This window comes from Ictidomys tridecemlineatus, chromosome 7 (assembly GCF_052094955.1).
Source record: "Ictidomys tridecemlineatus isolate mIctTri1 chromosome 7, mIctTri1.hap1, whole genome shotgun sequence".
In the NCBI taxonomy this organism is placed as follows: Eukaryota; Metazoa; Chordata; class Mammalia; order Rodentia; family Sciuridae; genus Ictidomys; species Ictidomys tridecemlineatus.
In genome coordinates this window covers 198,216,557-198,230,456 of record NC_135483.1, presented here as the reverse complement: position 1 = coordinate 198,230,456, position 13,900 = coordinate 198,216,557, and the positions used below count along the sequence as shown (strand labels likewise).

General features: G+C 50.1%; 2 protein-coding genes across 6 annotated transcripts in view; both read right to left on the bottom strand.

The window, feature by feature from the left end:
- Farp2 (FERM, ARH/RhoGEF and pleckstrin domain protein 2) overlaps positions 1-8,541 on the bottom strand; it is an 89,067-nt gene extending 80,526 nt beyond the window's left edge. For 3 of the 4 annotated variants that reach the window (XM_078018435.1, XM_078018437.1, XM_078018438.1), the window contains exon 1: positions 8,463-8,541. The gene's annotated coding sequence lies outside the window, so the exon portion shown is untranslated. Of the gene's footprint in view, positions 1-8,088; positions 8,338-8,462 lie in introns of those variants that run through there. The other variant, XM_078018436.1, reaches the window with a different exon arrangement.
- Positions 8,542-10,705: 2,164 nt separating this feature from the next.
- The window catches only part of Septin2 (septin 2), a 36,699-nt gene continuing 33,504 nt past the window's right edge, over positions 10,706-13,900 (bottom strand). For both annotated transcript variants that reach the window (XM_013364888.4, XM_005339631.5), the window contains exon 13: positions 10,706-12,445. The gene's annotated coding sequence lies outside the window, so the exon portion shown is untranslated. The remainder of the gene's footprint in view (positions 12,446-13,900) is intronic.

Here is a 13,900-nt window from a genome sequence, read left to right as displayed (position 1 = left end):
CACTAAACTGATGTGTTTATGTCCTTTAGCACATTTTAGAGCTACCTACTGAGAAATTCTAACTGTGAGAAACAAAATTCTAAATACTGAAGAATAAGTTTTAAAAGCTGAAATGAGTCCCGATAACCGGGGGGATCTCAACACCAACATGTGGACGTCAGCATCTTCATCCGCAGAAGCAGTAAGATCTCTACGTTGTCTGCTGCTCTGTGAACAGCAAGGAACTAAGCCAGGTGCAAGGCATGTTAGTGTCACCCAGGAAGACATATGTATTCATATGCATAAAACTATGGAAGAATAGGCCAAAAACTAACAAAACTGGCCACCTCCCTACGGAGAAGGAAAGGAGCAGAGATGGTGAATTGAGGAACTGTCTTCTTTAATAAACTGTGTTTAGTAGTTCTGACATAGGAAATTCATAAAAGTTCTCAGTATTTTAGAAAAGCCCTAAAAACCTAACAAAATGAAACCAAGATCCTCAATGTACATTAAGACAGTAGCTAAATTACCAAGAAATTCACCTCTTGTGGCCTTAAAGTTCAGCGCCCTCAGTTCCCATGGACAGTGAGACACCCTAAGGAATGAGTGTTCTTCCAGGTAACCCAGAGTGTGGTGGTTCTATAAGACAAGTGGCCTGCTTCCTCAGCAAGTGGAAAAACAGAAGCACAAACAGACACTATCAGAGACACATCTGCAATGACTATGTGAGTACTAGTCACTATTTAAATGCTGAGACCACTCGGATGCTAGATGACATTCAGAAGTTAGCGTCACCTTCCACCTGTTTCACTGGTCACATGGCCATGTAAGGGGGAAAAGTCCCTGTTCCTTAGAGATAGAGACAAATTCAGGATAAATGAACTGTTCTACTCAATGAGTTGGGGATCCATGGATGAGGTATGTGGGGTGGAAGGCTGCCATATGGTGACGATTGAGAATGGACACATGGACTATGGTACACTCCTGTACTTCTGTGACTCTTTAGAAGCAAAAAACAAAACAAAACAAAACCAACAAAAACAAAACAAAAACCCCCCAAACAATTCCAGCAACAATTTGATGCACACACACAAAAAATGATAAGCTCCAAACTAATAAATGCTGGCCCAGTCCCACACTTTCCATGGGAGCTGCTGCCCAGGGGATACAGCTATTCGCTGGTGGCTACACCCCCAATCTGTGAAGGCGAGACTGGCACCCACAGCTCCAGATCCAATAGGCTACTGTGGAGGTTTTTCAAGATGAAAAAACTCCCAACAAAAACTTCAATTTAAAGAACTGTTGCTGGGCGTGGTGGTGCAGGCCTGTAATCCCAGTGGCTCAGGAGGCTGGCGCAGGAAGATCAAGAGTTCAAAGTCAGCTTCTGCAAAAGCAAAGCACTAAGCAACTCAGTGAGACCCTGTCTTTAAATAAAATACAAAATAGGGCTGGGGATGTGGCTCAGTGGTCAAATGCAATCCCCAATTACCCACCCCCCAATTGTCCTTCTTATTTCCATTTTATTTCAGTTACTGTATTTTCACTAAAATTCCTATTTGTTTTTGTTCTTTATGTCTCCTCTTTTTATTTATTTAATCCTGCCTATACTTCTATACTTCCTATGTTTCAAGAGTAGCTTTACTTCCTGGAATATTCTAATAGCTGCTTAGAGGGTTTTTTTAGCTGGGTGTGGTGGCACACACCTATAATCCCTGCTACTCAAGAGGCTAAGACAAGAGGGTCGCAAGTTTGAGGTCAGCCTGAGAAACTTAAGGGGATCCTGTCTCAAAATAAAAAGTAAAAAGGGCTGGGGGTGTAGCTTAGTGGTATAGTACTCCCGGATTCAATCCCCAGTACCAGAAAAATTAAATAAAAACAAAGAATATATAGATTCTTTGCAGCCTTAACAAGTTATACCACAATTCAGCATCTTAAAACAAGCACTTTCTATCATCTCATGATTTCTGTGGGTCAGAAGTCTGGGTGCAGAGGGCTCAGCAGAGCTTTTGGCTCAGGGTCCAAGGAGGCCGAGTCAAGGGTCAGCTGGCCAGGGGTCCTACCTGGGTGCTCTGAGGGAGAATGCCCCGTCAGGCTTGCTGGGTTCTGTGTGGGTGCAGGAATGGCCTGGATTGGTTCAGGTCACAAGTGCCAACCAGTCTTCTGTGGAATGTGGTTTCAGTGTCACCCAATCTTCACAGCCTCAGCAGTATTCTCAGCAATGTCCCATTTGCCCAAGTGGCCAGCTGGCTGCAGGGCAGTGACCTATCTCTTGGTTTTCTGTTTCTAAGCTGTTTTCAGGGTGAGCCCACCCCCCACCTCTGCACTGAATCTCTAAGTTCCCAGAACTTGTTCAGGGACCACCTAACCCAACCCCGTCTCTCTCTCCGGTCTCCCTGGGTACTTCCCAGTCCTCCTGACACACTCTTTTTGTGACTGCACCTTGCCTGGGAAACAACCACAGGTGGGAAGAAAGGAAAGAAGCAACTGCCACAGTACCTGCAGGAGGCCGGGAGGAGGAGGGCCACCAACCTGGCTTTCTCCCACCTGCTCTGCTGCAAGTCTTCCCTGCGGCCTTCCCAGCCCTTACAGTCGAGTCCCAGCCAGGGCATGTGGAGGAGGACGGAGCTCACTGGGGTCAGCCTTCTGCAGCGCTGCTCCCCACAAGTCCAGGAGTCAGGGCTCCTCACTGGGAGGGCAGGGCAGAGTGTGCCTCCCACCCACATGCATTTTAAGACGTGTTCATGGTGTTGGTCACTGGAAGAAGGGGATTTTGCTCCCTTCTTCCCAATTTTCTCTTCCAATTGCCTTCAGTGATGGTTGGGAGCTGCCACAGGGGAACCGAGCACCCCTTCACCACTGTGTGTGTGTGTGTGTGTGAACTGTGGGCGCTGAGCGCACAGGGTGGACGGAACCAACATCGCCGGGTCTCCTCTGGTCTTTTCGCGGGCTCTGCCATCAGTCCCCATACAGCTCAGGAGACGGGTGTGGCCTTCCCAGATGTCAGCTGATCTGCTGACAGCAGACATCAAGAAGCCAGATTCAACCCCCTGAAACCTGACCCCTCGCCTCATTTGAATGGCTTCTCCCCAATAAAAGGGTTCAGCACATGCTGTCACACACTCTCTCTCTTTCCACAGACCCCTAAGGTCAGAGGAGCTGTCCCAGGACCCAAAGGTATCTCTGTCTTTTGTGTGGTTACTTTGTGCAGCCCAGTTCATCAGGAGTGACCCTGAGTGTTTGAGTCGTGAGAAAAGTGACAAGTGATAAGTCTGTTACTTGAAGCCAGATGGCTTCTTGCAGATGCTGGTAGCACGTGGCTTCAAGTCTAAACTGAAGGGTGCTACCTACATCATGCTCCTGCCTACCTTCCAGGGGAAGCAAGAGTAACCGCCATGTCTTCAACACTCAGACAGTAGGACTCGTTCCCCTTCAACATACCTCTTATTAACTACTACTGAAGAAACTAGAATTGTAATGATAGAGGGAGTAGATTTAGTAAAGCCTCATACTTTAAACTATTTCTAAAATCACGCCTTTTCTGAAACATATTCTCACTGGATGCTCTAAGATGCAATACGTGCCACCATTCCAAACCACACTGGGCCACCTGGCTTCAAGCACAGGCATCTGAGTACAAGGCCAGTCTGGTTTGGGTCCCAGGCTTCACATACAGGCTCCCCCGAGGTCTTGGGGAGGCCCTGAGTCAAGCTCCACCGGAGTCACCCTGACTGCCATCAGTCACTCGCAGCTGCCTTTGTCCCTCTTCCCTGTATGCCAGGTAGTCTGCAGGGGAGCTAAGGGCACACTGAGGGGGAGCACATTGATGCTGTACGCAGTTACCTCTGTGCACATCCAAGGGATTACCAGTGTATGAACTTTTGGTTGACAAGGTAACAGAGGAGGAAATGTTCAGTTTGGTTCAGTTTCAGAGGTTTAGCAGAGGGTGGGCCAACTCGATGGCTCTGGGCCCAAGGGGAGGCAGAAAAACATGGTAGAAGGCTGCTGCTCTGCTCAAGGCAGTCAGGGAGCATAGAAAAAGGGGGAGGAGCTGTAGGAAAGGTGAGCCCTTTAGGGCAGCTTCTAGTGACCCATCTCCTTTGGCCAAGCCCTGCCTGTCCACAGTTACCCCTCAGTCCATTCAAATTAGGATGGACTGATCAGATTAGAGCTCTTACTCGTTAATCATTTACCCCTGAATATTCCCCCACACACACAGGCACTTTTGGGGAACACCTCCCATCCAAATCTTAACCACCAAGGATACTGCTATCAATCACCCCGTACACCACCAGGGCTTCATTCATTACATGGTGCAAGGCCGGGGTCCTGAGGTGACATGAAATGAGCAACTGGCAGGAGAAGTGCATGGGCAGTGGAAAAGAAGCCTGGGTGGACTGAATGCAGGAGCCAGATGCTCCTCTGTGGACATCACCCTCCTCCATGTGAACTGTAGCATACACGTCAGTTCTCCGTGGGCAAAACAGCGGTCTTGCATGTGCATTTTTTTTCTTCAATGAAATTGTGGAAAATAAAATGAATCAACTATGTTTCTGGAACTCAAGACTTTAGAAGTTACTACAAAAAACAAATGTTCTATATATATGAAATAATGCCTTATGCATCCTAACAATAATAAAAACTCATCACCTCTGTTGGAGGAGTCAATGAAGTCTGTTTTCTTACTGTCATACAAAAAGGCAACTAGTAACCCGGAGCCCAAAAAAAAGTACCATAGAAATACATCAGTTAACTATCAGACACTTTTCTCAATTATATCGGTATTACTGGTGAGCTTTTTCAAAACTGTACTAATGTATTTTTTCTCATGCTAAACAATGCGTATTTTCTAGACTAATTTTTATTTGCAAATTTATATTTCTTTTTTAAAAAGACCACCCCCCCCCTACTCTGCCAACTTATGTGTTTCATACAGGGCCCAGAAACCTGATAGAATCTGAAATGCTTTTAAACATTTACTGAGCACCTCTTCTCAATCAAGAAGGACTAAGTTCTTAGGTGTTGAGGGCCACAGCCGAGTTGAGTCGGAGTCGGGGATGGCACCTGGCATTTTGCCAGAGGGAGTGGTTGAGAGGTGACACCAGCGAGCCATTGAGATGATGATGGTTAAGTTAAGCTGTGTATTCAGTTGTACATAGACCCCTGCTGTCCGCTACTTTGGAGTTCTCCCGTGAAGTTCCTCTGGAAGGGCCAGGTGGGTGGCCTGCGTGGGAGTTCGGGCAATAAAGTAGTTCCTGTTTGAACCTACAAGTGCCTGGTGGAGGCTCGGTTATTTTGTGCCCCGCCAGACTGCAGCACTTAGGGATATAGGAGCTCCTAACAGAGTTCCCTCCAGTACAGTGGGCCAAGGTAAGGCAGTTGCTGAACCCGGAAGAAGCACTGGAGAAAGTAAAGCAAGGGGGCAGAGAACAATCCGGCAGGTGGAAAGACTGGAGGAGGCCTCACCAAAAAGACCACAGGAAAGGCCTCAAGAATGTCCTGGCACTCTGGATGGCAGCTACCACATCCTGAGGGACCACCCCTGCTGGGAGCCCATGCCAAACCCTTTACTTACAATCTTTCTTACTACTGCTCACAAGGACTGCACAGTTGGCTCTATTCCCACAGCTACAGCTCAAGGAACTCAGGCTCAGAAAAGTGAATGATTTGGTGCATACTCAGCTCCACCAGGAGCCTCAACCCCACTCATGGAGTGCACTGGGCACCCAGGGAGAGGTGTTTAACCAGAGGCAAGTGAGTGAGCCACCAGGGCCACATGCCCACTGCAGTCCCAGACAGCCAAAAGAAAGGGGAAGGGGCCACTGCTAGCCTGGCCTGCACTCGGAACAATGGAGTTCTCCCAGGCGCTGCAGCGGGTCTGGGCCTCACAGGGATTGGGAAACCAGGTAGACAAAGGGCTCAGTGTGTGCACAGGCAGGTGAAAGGCTGAGTGTGGTGGGGCCCCAAGACAACTGAGAGGAATGGGCTGCAACCTGAGCTGGGCGGTGAGGACTCCAGTGGATCAAGGGTGGAATCTAAGGCAGGAAGCAGGGTTCGCACCTGGGACGTGGCTTCTATTCTGAGAGGCAATCGGGAGGACGTGCTGGCCAACAGAGAGAGGAGGTGAAGCAAGACTCATCATTGTACCCTACCACATTACTGTGCCCTTCTGCTTTTGAATTTTAAAATAGCAATAAACTAAAACACCAGTTTAGGGGAAAACAATCCTCTGACTAAAAAGCTTCTTACATCCCTAACTTCCTCCTCATCTTATCTATGTCCTCACATATTTTTTAGAACATAATAGTTACTGTATACCCCATTTTACTTTTTAGGTTAAGGCTTAATTTTAAGCACATTTCTATGGATCAAAATGGTTTAAATTTTGCTTGGAGGAAGGACAGGAATGGGTTTGTCAAATTATGTTCATTGGTCGAAAAACACTGGTTTGTTTATCAGATTGTTTTCAAAACTGGGATTCCCAAAGCAAAATCTTGATCACATACTGCTAGTTGCTCTCCACATATACCAGACTAGAATCACCAACATAAACATTCCCCAGAAAACTACCAAGCACTAGACTTTACCATATTAAGTTCTGTGGGACTCAGCTTTTAAACCCCCTTTGTCAAGGATGAAACCAGACCCCTGAATTGACAAAGATACTAATAAATGACTTAACACATCCTGATCTTTTTTTTTTTTGGTACTGGGGATTGAACTCAGGGTCACTCGACCACTAAGCCACATCCCCAGCCCCATTTTGTATTTTATTTTGAGACAGGGTCTCACTGAGTTGCTTAGCACCTCACTTTTGCCAAGGCTGGCTTTGAACTTTTGATTTTCCTGCCTCAGCCTCCTGAGCCACTGGGATCACAGGCTTGCGCCACGATGCCCAGCAACACCCCCTGATCTAAACAATGGAGTTCTGCCTGCCAGGGAGCACTAGGTTGTGTGTACAATGCTTGTGGTGAGTGAGTAAAAGGGGAAGCAGGTGAACTGATAGGTGAGTTGGTGAAGGGAAAAAATGCACAGAGTGAAAATGTAAGCCATATAAGAGAACTGTGTACTGTCTGGTGTGACTACAGGCAGGCCTCTTTGGAAAGAAAAAAGGAAACAGAATTCCTTGGGACCAAGTGGATTTAAACAGGCTCTTATGGAATGATCCATGCATTAATCTTTGCTTTGGCAACTGCATTCCTATCTTCCCTCTAAGCAAGGTAACTCAATTCTATTCTTTTTCAATGTTTTTTTTTCTCCCCCTTCTCTTTTGGTAAATAACCAGGGTTAGCCAATTCTACTGCCTACTCAGATGATTTTTTTCACAACTACTGACATTTATTAAGCATCTACTATGTGCCAGGAACAATGCTTATAGATTTTTAAAATTGACTCTTACTCTTCACAAAGACCCTGTGTGGCAGGTAAATTCTGCACTAATTTTATGGATAAGGCAGGAATCAATGAATATATCTTATGTCAACTTCCTCTTTGGGAAAAGAACTGATAGAAAGGAACCTACTGACCTATTAAGAACATCCCTGCTATGTACATGAGCAGAAAGTTCTGCAGTTCAGCCAAACGCACTGTCAGCATCCAGTTCAGGAGTGGCAGCCAAGTGGTGACCAGCCGGGGCAAAGGAAGGGCACAGGAGAACCAGGGATGGGTGTCGCCTGGCTTTGCAAACAACCCAAGGTGCCACCCTAATCCTGCCAGTCCACTTCTCTGAGCCTCCCTTTCTTGTACTTTTAAAAAGGATCGTGAACCTGGGCGTGTCCCCTGGGAATACTTCAGGCACAGTTCTACACATGTCTCACAACCGCCTCACCAGGCCCAAACACCCTGTCCCCCATCTCTGGCACTGAGAAGGGTGTCCCCTGTGACCCCGCTGTCTACCCGGCCACTGGAAAGTCACTAACGTTCCACAGCGCTCCCAGCTCTCCTCTGGAGACCCCGCCCTGGAGCGCAGATCTCTCCAGTGTTTCCTTCAGGGGCCCCTCGACCCCGCTCCACCGACACACGCAAGGCCCACGGAGCTCGGCCGGTGGCCGACGTGGCGCGGGGCGGGATTCGGGTGCCCTTCCACTTCTCCCCAGGAGGCGCCCGGCTTACGAGTCTGGAGTCCACGCAGGACACCTTTCCAGGCGGGGAGAGGCCGCGCGCTGCGGGGTTCCACCGGGGCTCCTGGCGGTGCTCCTGGGGGCCGCAGGTCCGCGGCGCGCGCCCCTGGGGACAGCACGGCCAAGCCACGACGCCGCCCCGGGGACAGAGCGGTCTTGCCCACAGGGACCCCTGACGAGCCGCCGCGCCGGCGAAGGCCTCAGAGACGGGCGTGGGCTTTCCCCGGCGGCCGCGGGCCTGCCGAGGGCCTCGAGCCTCGGCCTCCGCCGCCCGTCCGCTCGGCCAGGCCCGCGGGCCGGCCCGCAGCCCAGGCCGCCGCCCCTCCTCCGTCCTCCCTCCGTCCCTCCCGCGCGCCGCGTCCTCACCGGGCCTGCCAGGCCTCGCCGCCGCCCGCCGCGGAGGTCGCCCGCGCCAGCGCCGCCCGCTCCCGCCCGCTCCGCCGCCGCCGCCCCCGCGCCCCACGCCCGGCGCCCGGCTCCGTCCCGCCCCCGCTGCGGACGCGCAGCCGATTGGCCCGCGGGGCGCCGGGCGGGGCTCCGCGGAACTCACGTCGGCGCGGCACCCGGCTCTGATGGGTAGGGCGACGGGGAAGGGGCGGGACGAAGGGGACACCGCGGTCGGCCGCAAATCCCGGCAGAGCGTGGGCTCGCGGGGCGGGACCTCACCCCGAGTGGACTCGGGCCCGGGCGGGGCCTCGGCTCGCAGGGCGGAGCCTCGGCTTGGGGAGTGGACTCGGGCCTGGGCGGGGCCTCGGCTCGAAGGGCGGAGCCTCGGCTTGGGGAGTGGACTCGGGCCCGGGCGGGGCCTCGGCTCGCAGGGCGGAGCCTCGGCTCGCAGGGCGGAGCCTCGGCTCGCAGGGCGGAGCCTCGGCTCGCAGGGCGGAGCCTCGGCTCGCAGGGCGGAGCCTCGGCTCGCAGGGCGGAGCCTCGGCTTGGGGAGTGGACTCGGGCCTGGGCGGGGCCTCGGCTCGAAGGGCGGAGCCTAGGCTTGGGGAGTGGACTCGGGCCCGGGCGGAGCCTCGGCTCGCAGGGCGGAGCCTCGGCTTGGGGAGTGGACTCGGGCCCGGGCGGGGCCTCAACTCGCAGGGCGGAGCCTCGGCTTGGGGAGTGGACTCGGGCCTGGGCGGAGCCTCGGCTCAATAGACGAAGTTGGCGCTGGGCTGTGGGTCTCCACCGGCTAGACCCTCCTAGCTTCCCCACCCTCTTCCCCAGCTCTGGCCGCCAGCCTCCTTCCTAACCCAGTCCCAGTGCACCCCTCTGGGGCCACTGGACCGTGGCCCAGGGATAGTTGGAGCCACTGAAGGGCAGCACAGAAGACAGGCCGCGCGGCGACGGAGGCCTGAGATACTGCCACGGGGAACTGCAGTCGCCCTCTGGCCTTGGGATCCCCACCAGGGAGTAGAAATGGAGACCAGACCCTCAATCTTCTATGCCTGCGACTCACAGCAGCGCTCTTCTTCCTGGGGATTAATTGAATTAACATGGCAGCCTTCAAGATCTTGCCCAAACTTGCAGCCGTCCTCACACTTAAACAATCAAGGGACTTAATCCAGGGGCGACCTGCAAGCTTCAAGTGAGTGCTCCGGCTTTGTGAGGGAAACCCAACCATTTCCCCCAGGACAAGATGGGAGGAACGAACCCTGAACCCTGGCTTCTAGGGAGGCAGCCTCGGGGTCCGAAGACCTGAAGGATGCATGGAAATTGCTGAGCGGTCGGATTACCCCAGTGTCCCCCATGGCCAGAACCACTGCTCCAACCTAGTGACATAGCTGGCTCTGGCTGTGCTGGCAAAAGGGAAGGTGAGGAAGGGGTGAAGGAGCCAAGCAGGCAAGGAACTGGAATGGCCAGAGCTTCACTATTCAGGAGACTCAGTGTGCCACTCAGGAGGAACTGGCAGGAGGACAGGGGCCGAGTAAGCCCTCAGATAATGGGGGTCAGTGAGCTGCCTATGGGGCTTGAGGCCTGGGCTTGGAGGCACTCAGCCACCCAGACCAGGATCAAGTCCAGGTTTCCAAAGTTTCCTTCAATAAAGTTGTAGAGAATTCACAGTATATCTCTTAAAAACGTACAAGAGCCAGGTGCAGTGGTGCAAGCCTGTAATCCCAGCAGCTCTGGAGGCTGAGGCAGGAAGACTGTAAGTTCAGCCTCAGCAACAGCAAGGTGCTTAACTCAGTAAGACCCTGTCTCTAAATACAAAATAGGGCTAGGGATGTGGCTCAGTAGTCGAGTGCCTTGAATTCAATAAAAAAAATTTTAAAAATTGCCATAGAAATTTCTTCTTGGATACTTTTCCAATAGTCATCTATCTCTACAGTTAGTAATAGTTATTGCTATATCTTTTAATTGATACAAGGAGACCACTTATCCATCTTATCAGTGCTGATTCTTACCAGGTGATCTACTGTCTGCACAGATGATCTGATCACCTTAAATAGTTCCTGTGCAGTCCACCTTCTTTTGGGCTGGGATCTCTAATGTGAAGTTAGCCAGTGCAGACGCTGTTGATAGAAATCAGCTTCATGATTTATACACAGATGCTTTGGGGGCTTTGCATAGTCCCCCCAAGACCTCACGCCTTCCCTTGTAAAGCAGTGATGAGTACTACTCTCAATATTTAAACAATAGTGCTTTATTTTAAAAAAGGTTAGTTTAAATGCATACAAAATTGCTGTGTAAATTGATCTCAAAAATATTTCTATAGGTAAGATCTCAGCAAGAGCAATTATCTAGTAGAGAAAGTGTATGTTTAGATTTGGACAACAAAATAAAATGGGATTCAAAAGAGTGACACCCTGTAGATCTCCTGGCCCACACCCCACCATCAGGTGGCACCTAGCACTAAGCAGCACTTTGACCCAAACACACAGGGCTTACACTGCTTGAAAATGCTTTTAGTAACTTTTCCCATAACTGTCAAGATAACCCAGATCATCAACTGCCTTCCAGAGGTCTGGAACTGCTCGTGATAATGTGAGGGGCAAAGCAGGCGGGAAAACGGAGTGACCTCTTGCAAAACACCTTCATAACCAGCGTTTTGACCATCACATCTTAATTTTTTTCCCGGCCAAAACAAAACAAGCCCTCCCCCCAAATCACTTTCTCTCATCAAACACTTTCTTCAGTTCAACTCCTCCTGTTGCAGCAAAATGAAAAGACTGAGCTGGCTTGCTCCCTCCGTAACCGTCATCTCTTGTCCCATCCCTCTGGGGTCAACTCTCCTGGCGCTGGGAGAAGTGGAGAGAAAGTGTCTGCTGAAGAGTCCCTCTGGCAGCAGGAGGAATGGGAAGGGCAGGAAAGCTAAGGCCCCACGCACAGCAGGGCACCCAGTGTAACCATGGTGGACACCTGTCTAGCAGCCTGCAGGACAGACTTAAAATGCCTTTCATTCTAACCACAAGATGAAGGAAAGATGATGGCTGAAAATAGGTGAGACAGTCATAATGACCCCAATTAACCATTGCTGAGGTGGGTTAATTTCACACTTGCAGTTACAGAAATACATGAAAGTGCAGTATAAAATTTCTAAAAATTGGATTCTTTAAAAATTTTTTCTACTTTAGGTCAGAAAAAATAGTTTTCTGACTCTCACTGTGCCAAGAAGCTTGCAGCAGCACAAAGCTGGGGTTCGCTGCTGCGCTCTCCACAATGCAGCCCAGCAGCGTCTCCAGCGCCTACAGGACAAGTGTCCACAGGGGAGTTCCCTGCACAGGTGTTAAAAATGACCTAGCATTAGAATCCAAAGTGCTCTTCAAACCCACGCCTAAAGCCTGTTTTTAAAAGTTGTTCAAGTGTAAACCTATCTTTTTAGGTGACTTCTGTTTTCTACTTGGTTAATAGATAAATGTGCAGATTAACAGTATTGAACTATAGCAGCAAAACTGGTTTTAGGTGTTTGTTGTGCACAAATATAAAATGAAGGAAGAGTCTCCATGTGGAGCGACTGCACAGCTTTCTGTCACAGGCACACGTCTACCACCAAGGAACACTCCTGGTAAATCGGAATGTTCTAGATGTCAAGAGTGCTCATCAATGACTAATCAGGCCAACTAAATCAAGGGAATTCAATATTAATTACACACTCTGATACTTGGAAATCAATTCTAATATTAGTGGTTAGTTAAGGAAGAAAACAAAAGTGAGCGTTTACCTCATGAAGTATAAAGTATAACATAGCAGTGAAATACAAATGTTAAAAGTACTTCATACAAAACACACCAATAGTTTAAAAAAATTAAATTCTCAGGCACAGGTATTGTAAATGTGGATGGGCACCCTTCTAAGGATCTTATGGAAAGTTGCGATGTGGCATTCATCAGGAATGTGTTCTTCTTTGTATCCAAGAGTGTTTTCTGGAAAAGTAAAACAGATTTAAGAAGGAATGAAGCAATGCTTGCTGCTTTGGTCACAGACAATACTATTTCTTTGCACAACAAAGGCCACAGATTGAGCAAAAGGATGGGCTTACAAGACCCTCTGAGAGTTATCTAAATCAAGATGTCAATACGCGCTGAGCGTGGGGGAAGCACTCCTATAATTCTAGCAGCTCAGGAGGCTGAGGAAGGAGGACCACGAGTTCAAAACCAGCCTGGGTAACTTACAAAGGCCCTAAGCAACTTAGCAAGACCTCGTCTCAAAATAAAATGTAAAAAGGGCTGGTGGTGTGGCTCAGTGATTTAAGTGCCCCTGGGTTCAATCCCATACCAAAAAAAAAAAAAAGGCATTTCTGAGACGCTTGGAACGTGGAAGCACTGCAAAACTGAAAACTACCCAGAAATGAAAATGTCCACGACCTCATAAAGTTTCTACAAGGGAAGCAGCCAGACCAGAGACCACAAGAAAGCACTGTCATTTCCTCCTGCTCAAGGGAGTCACTCCTGGAGTCCTGGCTTCTCTCCATGAGTCCTCGCTCTGGTCAGGTGCAACCCTGGTCACACAGAGCCAGCTTTTGGAGGCAAGAGCCCCATTCTAGTGAGGTGCCCGTAGGCTAGGCACGTCAGACCCTTGCAGCAGTACTGACTTGGGATTCACAGAGGTTCCCCAGGTGATGAGAGGGCAGCCGCACCCAGCCAGGTTCGTGTGGACAGACACTGCCTTTACAGGAACTTGTCAAGCCAGTCATACTGTCTTTTAATACACATGCTGCTCAACAAACCTTCCCCAGGAAGCTGCAGAAGGCAGGGGCACTGCTTTAGTGACCAGTGACCCAGTAAGTCCTCCTGACCCTTCCGTAGCCACCCATCCTTCTGCTGTGGAGGTCTGGGGAATCCTTGCTTTCTGTCTTACCTACACACGTTTCAGCTAATGTTCTGGTTTGAATGTGAGGGGTCTCCCAGAAGCTCACGAGAGACAGTGCAAGAGGGTTCAGAGGAGAAATGACTGGGTTGATTGGTGAATCAGTCTCCTCCCTGATAGGGATCAACTGAGTGGTCATGGAGGTGGGGTGTGGCTGGAGGAGATGGATCCCTGGGGGCATGGCTTTAGAGTATATATTTGTATCTGGTAAGTGGAGACCTCTCTTTCTGCTTCCTGAGCACTGTGAGCTGCTTCCCTTGGCCACGCTCTACTGCCATGATGTCCTGCCCTACCTTGAGCCCAGAGAAATGGAGCTGGCCTTCTATGGACTAAGATTTCTGAACCGTGAGCCCATTTAACTTTTCCTTCTCTACAGTTTTTGTTGTTGGGTCCTTTTAGTCACAGCAGTGAGAAGCTGAATGAACAGCTAAACTCCATGATTTGCCTCATGCCTCCAGGATGAGGTCCTGAGACTGCAGCTTTCTTCCGAAGACCTCTCCCACCTCAAACTC